At 40.4% G+C, this 8,733-nt stretch overlaps 1 non-coding gene across 1 annotated transcript; it reads left to right on the forward strand.

Annotated features, from left to right (window-relative positions):
* The first annotated feature begins 780 nt into the window (after positions 1-780).
* LOC132007940 (U6 spliceosomal RNA) lies at positions 781-888 on the forward strand. The gene has a single exon (XR_009401489.1). It is a non-coding gene; the product is annotated as a U6 spliceosomal RNA (small nuclear RNA).
* The last annotated feature ends 7,845 nt before the right edge of the window (positions 889-8,733 follow it).

Raw genomic sequence — 8,733 nt, forward strand, 5'->3', positions numbered from 1 at the left:
GTCTGAAATGGTTAGTGTCTGTCCATATTGGCTGCTGATGATATTTTCCTTACACACTGGCTGCTGTCCATCCCTATAGACATCAGCTGTGTTGTTTCCCGGCCTGACATGAAAGGACTCCTTAATGCATTGTCTTGTTGCCAATTTCAAATTCTCTCTTGATCTCCTGGTCCTCTTTCAACCTTCTAGGTACACCCCCTCCCCAGGGACATGAAAGACATTCTCTCCACACCACACAAGTCTGCCAGGGTCTCTATGAGGTTGTCCTCATGCATATGCATCTTAACATTTCTCAGTCGTTATTATTCTGCTGCAACAGAATCATGGTGAATGTTTGGCTTATCCACACAGCTCTGAGATTTCCATGATGACTCCCAGGGATTGAGACAAAGTTCCTATAACTTTTATGGAGTTTCATTTATCCTTTCTACCTGGGGCTCAGTCAAAACAGGTAGAAGAAGAAGGGTAAGAGCAGGGATGTCAGTTCCTTTCTCAAAGGTTGTTTATATCTACTAAGATCTACTAAGATCTACAGCCTGGAGAGGATGGTACAGAAAAGCAATTTATGCACAGTCTGATATTTCCTGGAATATGGGGAAATGGTCTGTCTTGGAGAACAAATCTTAAGGGAGTCTCTGATCTACCTTAGTAGAAAACATTCCAGGGATTCATGGTTGAAAGGAGAAGGTACTTAGACAAAAATGAAGACTTTTCCAGAATAATAGATCTGACCTGAGGAAGTTTGTATTATAGGTCATAGTCAATACTAATGTGTGTATATGCCATAGGGATATTGAGCTATTAGAGCAAACACTAATGCTACAGAGAAGATTAGCATAGCCCCTGTGCAAGAATGACATACAAATTCATGAAGTGTTCCATAAAAACAACAACAACAACAACAACAAAAACCAGGCACTAAGAGGGTATTTGTGTGAAGAATAATGCAAGACCTGCTGGGACAATAGCTTGAAAGTAACTTTGAAACTGGTGATTAGGATTTGGGTCATGAGGACTAAGGCCCCAAAGAAAGGACACAAAGGCTTTCCTGGTCCTTGCGACAAACGTCCTTGGAGTACAGAAAACACTGTAAGTTTATGAACTGGGTAAGTAATCCCTTATCTGAGGGAGCCAACTTAACTTGGCTTTGCATGGTCCTCTTACAATGTTTGGAATCTAGTCTTTAAAAAACATTTCCAAATTCCTTAACAAGCAGATTTTTTAACGTAGTCTGAGAAAGTAATATACAACTCTAAGGCAAGTCTACCCAATTTGGGTGAAATGTGTGTTTTTGAAAATATTTCCCAACATTAACCTTGATCTCAAAGAGTCAAGAGCAAATCAGTAAAGGAGAGAGTGGGTAAGAGGTAGAGAAAGAGGAATAGTACAAATGAATAACAAGAGTGAACAGCATAATAATAGATGATATGCTGTATCAAGGGTTTATGATATGCAAGGCACTATATATATATATTACTACACAAGGCATTTTACATATATTAGCTCAATTAATTTTTGTGACAACTCTATTTAGGAGTGTGGCAGAGTCAGCTAGCCTTCCTGTTTTCACTTCCATAGTGAAGGGTTATTTCTGGCAAGTGGCTATCCAATGAGGGGCTACATAGCTCACCCACTCCTTTGCAGTTAAATGGAGTAATGTGATAAGTTTCTGTGGTAAACTGAATAATGGCCCTGAAAGTCCCCTTCATCCTGATCTACGGAACCTGTAAATATTAATTTTGCATGGCAAAAGGGACTTTGCTGATGTGAAAAAGTTAAAAACCTTACCACAGGGAGTTTATTCTGGATGATCCAGATGGGCCCTAAATGTAAATAAGGGACACAGCGGGAGATCTGACCACAAGCAAAGGTGATGTGATGGAAGCAGAGAGAAATTTGAGGATAATATGTTGCTGGCTTTGAAGATGGGGGGGAGGGGCTATGAGCCAAGGAATGCAGGGAATACAACACTAAAAGCTGGAAAAAGCAAGGAAATAGATTCTCTCCTACATCCTGTGGATAAAGCACAGCCCTGCTGACATCTTCGTTTTGACGCAGTAAAACTATTTTGGGATTCTGGTCTCGAGAGCTGTAAGCATATTAATTTCTGTTGTTTTAAGCCACTAAATTTGTGGCAGTTTTTTAGAGAAGCTATAAAAAATTAATATAATTCTCACCAATGAAATATGAATAAAAATGTTACCAGGACCATGTTGTAACTTATAAGGGCCCTAGGTGCTTTAGATGTCATGGGCCCTTTACCATAAAAATATATATATTTTATGAATGCATTCATATAAGTGTAATCCAGGCTTAATTAATTATTATATGTTAGTTGTTATTATATTAATTTTATCTTCTGATTTGAAAAGACATTAAACATTTTTAATGAGCCCCCTAAGAGTATCATGAACCCTAGGCCCTGTGACTATTGTGCCTAACAAATAAGTTAGTGATGTGTATCACTTCCGAACCACGGAGATTATAGAGCCAGTTTTCCTTCTCTTCTCTCTCTCTCTCTCTCCTTTTTTTTTTTTTTTTTTGAACAAAGGTGATAGAAGTTTATTATTATCACCAGAGAGAAGCAAGCAGGACAGAAAGGGAGAGACTATCTGCCACAAAGCAGTGGGGGAAGGCTGTAGTTAAGAAGGAAAGTGAGGAGGTATGGGAATACATGAAATTTTTTCTTTTGATAGCTGTGTCTGGGTGTAAGCAACCCATTGATCAGCTAAGGCTTATGGATATTTTGAGGTGGGTTGCCTAATAGGCCTGTTTGCATTTATCCAGGTGGTAAGGGGTCACTGTGGGCCCTTCTAACTTACTCAGGTTCCCACTGTTCAAGTTGGTTACCTAAAAGCAGTATCTACATTCCACTCTGACAGATCAATAATGAAAAATCTTTGCCATTTGGGCAGAGGTTTCATCTTCAGTAGCTGCTTCATGCTGAATGAGGGGCATAGGTGTTCCTACCTATGGACCAACATTGGTCAGTGGGAATTTAATAAGAGTTATAGAAAACCAAGGCAGCTGTGTCTAGAGTTGATAACATATGGGAGTCTCCTTGAGCAGAAAGAATCATCTGTTGGCTTGAAGCTATGGCAGTGAGGGATTCTCCGCACTAGGTGGAGAGGCATGGGAGAAAACAACAAAACATGATTAGAATAACAAGAAGAAAAAATAGCCCAATAAGAGTCCTTTGATAGTTGACAAAATTCTTCCTCCTGTCCAGGAGTTTAATCAGTCAGCAAAGAAAGGGAGGGGCCTTTTAAAACATAAATTTGAGTGTTCATGTCAATTAGAAACCCAGAAACATTTTCCTGGTAATCTGGAATGTATGCACAGCATTCTGTTTTTATGATAGCACATGTCCCTCTTTGTGTAGCAGTTAAAATATCTAATGCCATTCTATTTTGTAGGACTGCTTTATGCATTTGAGTTATTTCAGTGTTTAATAATGTAATGCCGGGACGCCTGGGTGGCTCAGTTGGTTAAGCAGCTGCCTTCGGCTCAGGTCATGATCCCAGCGTCCTGGGATCGAGTCCCACATCGGGCTCCTTGCTCAGCGGGGAGCCTGCTTCTCCCTCTGCCTCTGCCTGCCATTCTGTCTGCCTGTGCTTGCTCTCTCCCCTTCTCTCTCTCTGATAAATAAATAAAATCTTTAAAAAAAAAATAATGTAATGCCATTTTGAGAATAATTTAAGGACTTAATTGTGTAGCAGGTGGTATTAACCATCACACGTTCTGTTTTGTTTAGCAAACAGTCAGGTAATTAAAAGAGGTACCTTTATGGAAACAAAACAAAAATGTAAGTTAATGGAGCAAACTATAAACTCAGTGTCTGAATCTTGAGTGCTGGCATTGAGTCTCTAGCGCTGCCAGTGAGATTTTTAGATGTCAGGCTTGAAGAATCCTCAGATGAGGTGGGAATACGCAATAGGAATCAGATGGGTATTTCTGGTTTGAAATTCAAATGTCTCTCATGATCCTTTTGAATGGCCCTTAAAGCAACACGCACAAAAATTGTTTATGATGAGTTTTGCCTCAAATCCTCTGATCTTCAGGTTGTTACTGTGATGCAGGAATGTGTTTATTCACTGATCAAGGTGGTGACTGGATCTGTGGAAACAAATGAATAAAGGGGAGGGAGCTGAAAGAAGTAAGGCAGCTGAGAGTTAGCCAAGGTCAAGTAAGGGTCCCAACTGAGTCCATAATGTGTGCAGATTTGCTCTGGGTGAGCTGACACTGCCAACTGTGCCACATGTTGGGAATGGAGGTCTTAGGGGAATGGAGTCAGAGAGCAGAGGAAAGAGTCCTTCACACTCACAGGCATGGACAGTCCAACCTGTTCACTTTCAGACCTTCAGAGTACACTGGGGATCTGCCCTGGCCAGAGAACTTCAGTTGTCTAAGAAGTAGTAGGTTTAGATTGCTGAAGGCCCAAAAAGAGAAAGGAGAGGGAGGGAATGATCTTTTCAAAGGGCAAGAGGGGAAATCCCTCATCCTTTCATACAAGGGGTTTGGAGATGGTTCCCCTGGGTCTTCAGCTCCTCACCTAGAAGTAACCTCAGCCAGAGGTCATCAGTTCCCCAAGGAATACTAGAGTCAATCCACTAAGATAAAGTCCTAAGAAACTCCCAGAGAATCTGGGGAGAGCCCTGGGTGAGGAAAAATTCTTTGTGCAGGGTCCACTAAATGTGGGGTGATTCAATCATGTGGAGGCCAGTTGTGTGAGTGGTGAAAGAATTCACCAAAGGCAGAACAAAGGAGAGAAAAGTTTATTGAATACACTGCAAGGGAGCAATGGGCAGGACTGCAAGGGAGAGACTGCCTACTTTCTCCTTTTTAAAAGAGGTCTCTCAGATTCTCAGAGGTCTTCTCAGATTGCACTAAAAAAATACTCTTGTTTTCCTTGAGTCACCATGTGGAGGAAAGTTACCTTCTGCCCAAGAATACCCACACTGTACTGTCATATCAGTAAAAAAAAAACAAAACAAAAAAAAAAAACTTTTATTGTTTTAAGCCACAGAAATATTGGGATATACTTGTAACAGCAGATAACATTATACTGGAGAATTTAGAGATTGGAACTTTAAAGTGGGGTTAACCCATAATAAAAATATACATGTGGCTCTGGCTTAGTAGCCAAATTGCATGCAGCAAGGAAGTTGAAATTGGCAACTGGAGATATGGAAACCCAAGTGTAGTGGCAAACATTGGGTGAATGTATCAACCATTTGGAAATGAGGCCAAAGACCTGCTAAGCCTGAAACTCTAGGAGGAGAGATTGGATAATAGACTGGTGATAATGTGCATTGGTTGTTATTTGCAAAATTTAGGAAGATATGTCAAGAAAAGATATGCAAGAATTATCTGGTTTGAGATTAAAGACAGAAAGCAATAGAGAGAGTCTTAGTCTTCTCAGGTGCCATAACCATATAATAGACTGGGTGGTTTAAACAACAGAAATTAATTTCCTCACAGTTTTAAAGGCTAGATGTCCCAGAACAACAAGCAGCAGTGTTAGTGTCTATTGAGTGTTCCCTCTTTGACTTCTCTTCTTTTTTCCCCCTAAGATTTTTATTTATTTATTTGTTTATTGGAGAGAGAAAGACAGAGACAAAGAGAGCCCAGGGAGGAGGAACAGAGGGAGAGGGACAAGCAGAATCTGCATTGAACACAGAGCCTTTTGTGGGGCTCCATCTCACAACCCTAAGATCAGGACCTGCCAAAATCAAGAGTTGGATGCTCAACTGACTGAGCCACCCAGGTGCCCCTCCTTGGTATCTTTTCTTGACAGATGCCTCCTTACTATGTCCTGGCATGGTCTTTCCTTGGTACATGCACATAAATCTCTCTCTCTCTCTCTCTCTGTTTCTCTCTTTCTCTCTCCTTCTCCCTTCTCCTCCTCCTCCTTCTTCTTCTCCTTCTTCCTTTTCCCCTTCTCCTCCTCCTCCCTCCTGCTCCTCCCCTTCTTATTCTTCTTCTCCTCTTCCTCTTCCTCCTCCTTCTTCCTCTTCCACCTCCTCCTCCTTCTTCTTCTTCCTTCTCCTCCCCCTCCTTTTCTTCCCCCTCTTTCCTCCTCCTCCTGTTCTTCTTCTCCTCTTCCTCCTCCTCCTTCTTCATTTTCTTCTTCCACATTTCCTACTAGATGAACACTCCAACCTTATGAGTTCATTTTTATACTAATTACCTTCTAAGCACTCTCTCTCCAAATGTGGTTTCATCGGACATTAAATCTTCAACATATGAATTTTGAAGGGAATGTGATTCAATCCATAGAATTTCAGCTCTGGCTTTCTAAAAATCCATGTCCTTCCTGCATGCAAAGTTTATTCATTGCATCTCAATTGTTTCCAAAGTCTTAACTCATTCTAGCATCAATCTTAAAGTCTAAAGTCTCTTCTAAATATTATTTAAATAATATATAAATGAGACCCAAGGTGTGATTCATCCTGAGGCAAAATCCTTCTGTAGCTGTGACTGTGAAACCAGACAATTTCTGTGCTTCCAAAATACAGTGGTGGGATATGCACAGGATAGACATTTTCATTCCAAAAAGGACAAATTACAAGAAGGAAAGGGATGATAAGTCCCATGCAAGTCCAAAAACCTATCAAAACAAATTTCATTAAGTTTTAAGGCTCAAAAACAATCCTCTTGGTTGAATACCTTGTCCTCCAAGTCCACTGGGGTGGTAGCATCACCCCTGTAGCTGTAGGTGGAGGGTTATGCTCCCACAACTCTGCTATGTGGGGCACCTACCCACAAGGTTCTAGGTAATCCTGGGCTTTGGGGAGAGGCCATTTGGCATATTGAAACTGAGGCAATGGCTCTGATGATCTCTGAATCACTTTCAGGGTAATTTTTCTCTTTTCTTGAAGAGCACCACATGTTCACAAATAGCCCTATTGTCCCATTCTGTCAAATCAAATAAGAAGCTTTCCTTCATTTTGGTTTCATGTTTATCCCCTCCAGCTTAAATTGCTAGTGTTTCTACTAATATAATCCCATAAGCTTTTTATCAGGTGATAGTCCAGCCAAAACAACTCTCTTATTTTTGAAATATGGATAAGCTTAGAATTTTCCAAATCTTTAGGTTCTGGTTCCTTTGGCTTAACAATTCCTTCTTCAATTTATTTCTTTTGTATTTTACTATAAGCAATCATGAAGAATCAAACACCTTTTAAAAAAAAACTTTGATTAAAAATCTCCTCAGATAAATATCCAATTTCAGCATTTTCAAGCTCTACCTTCCACAAAACTAGAACACAGTTCATCCAAGTTTTTTGCCACCTTATAACAAGGATTTCCATTCCTCCAGTTTCCAATAATATGTTTCTCAGGGTGCCTGGGTGGCTCAGTTGGTAGAGTATCTGCCTTTGGCTCATATCATGGTCCCAGGGTCTTGTGATCAAGCCCGGAATCTGCCTCCCTGCTCAGAGGATAACCTGCTTCTTCCTCTCATTCTGCCCCTCTCCCCTTATTCATGTTCTCTTTTGCTTTGTTCTCTGTCTCAAATAAATAAATTAAAAATATTTTAAAAATAGTATGTTTCTCATTTCCAAGTGAAGCCTCACTAGAATCATCTTAATGTCCATAGTTTTAGATTACACACTAAAATTCTCTTAGCTTCTACCCATTATCCAGTTCCTAAGCCACTTCCTCATTTTTTAGGTATTTACTACATCAGTGCCCTACTTTTCAGTAAGAAAACATGTTTTAGTCTGCTTGGATCCCCATAACAAAACAGCATAGACTGGGTAGCTTAAACAACAGAAATATATTTTCCAGTTATATAAGCTAGAAGTTCCAGATCAAGATGCAGAAGGATTGGTTTCTGGTGAATTCTCTCCTTCTGGCTTACAGATCGCCTCCTTCTCATTCTCTCTTGATATGATCTTTCTTCAGTAAGCACGTATGGAGACAGAGAGAGGAAGAGAGAGAGATTCTTGTAAAGCCACCAATATCAGATTAGGACCCCATCCTATGGCCTCATTTTACCTTGAATATATCCTAAAAGCCCCATCTCCAAACATAGTCACATTGGGGGTTAGGTTTTCAACATACAAATTTTGGAGGGACATAGTCAATCCATAGGAATGGCCTTGCAGGGTTTAAAATATTGGATTCTAAAGAGAAAGACTTAAGGCTGAAAAAGTCTTTAAGCAAAAGGACTCATTAGGTTTCCTCAGAGAGAAATGCCAGAATAAAGAGCTCTAAAAACCCATTTCTCTACAAAACAATGAATAAACTGGCAAAACTGGTTAGAATCAAGTTTTCCTAACTTTGGAAACTAACCAAAAGTAAATGACAACCAGGGAAATGCTAAATCAAGAAAAACAGCTGAGGATGAGTTAAGATGGTGGAGGAATAAGAGGACCCTAAGTTTGACTCCTCCTTCAAACACAGCTAGATAATTATAAAATCATTCTGAACATCCCAAGAAAGCAATCTGAGGTCTGAGAACAAAACTGCAAGCCCACCCGTAGAAAAGCAATCACCTTCTGGAAGTTATGAGGTGTGGAATTGATCTGGGGGAGATGTAACTGTGTATGCTGTGGACTGGAGGGAACCATGCTTGTGGAGGCTACCACAAAGTATTATAAGCAGTAGAGGGCAAAATCTGAAATTTTAGGAGTCAGCCACCTCCAGGGTCATCACTGGCTTAAATAAAGTTGCTCAGGTGTGGAAGTAGGGTGGAGATCCAGGAGTGGGCAGTGTGGGCTGAGGATC

This window comes from Mustela nigripes, chromosome X (assembly GCF_022355385.1).
Source record: "Mustela nigripes isolate SB6536 chromosome X, MUSNIG.SB6536, whole genome shotgun sequence".
NCBI classification, from domain to species: Eukaryota; Metazoa; Chordata; class Mammalia; order Carnivora; family Mustelidae; genus Mustela; species Mustela nigripes.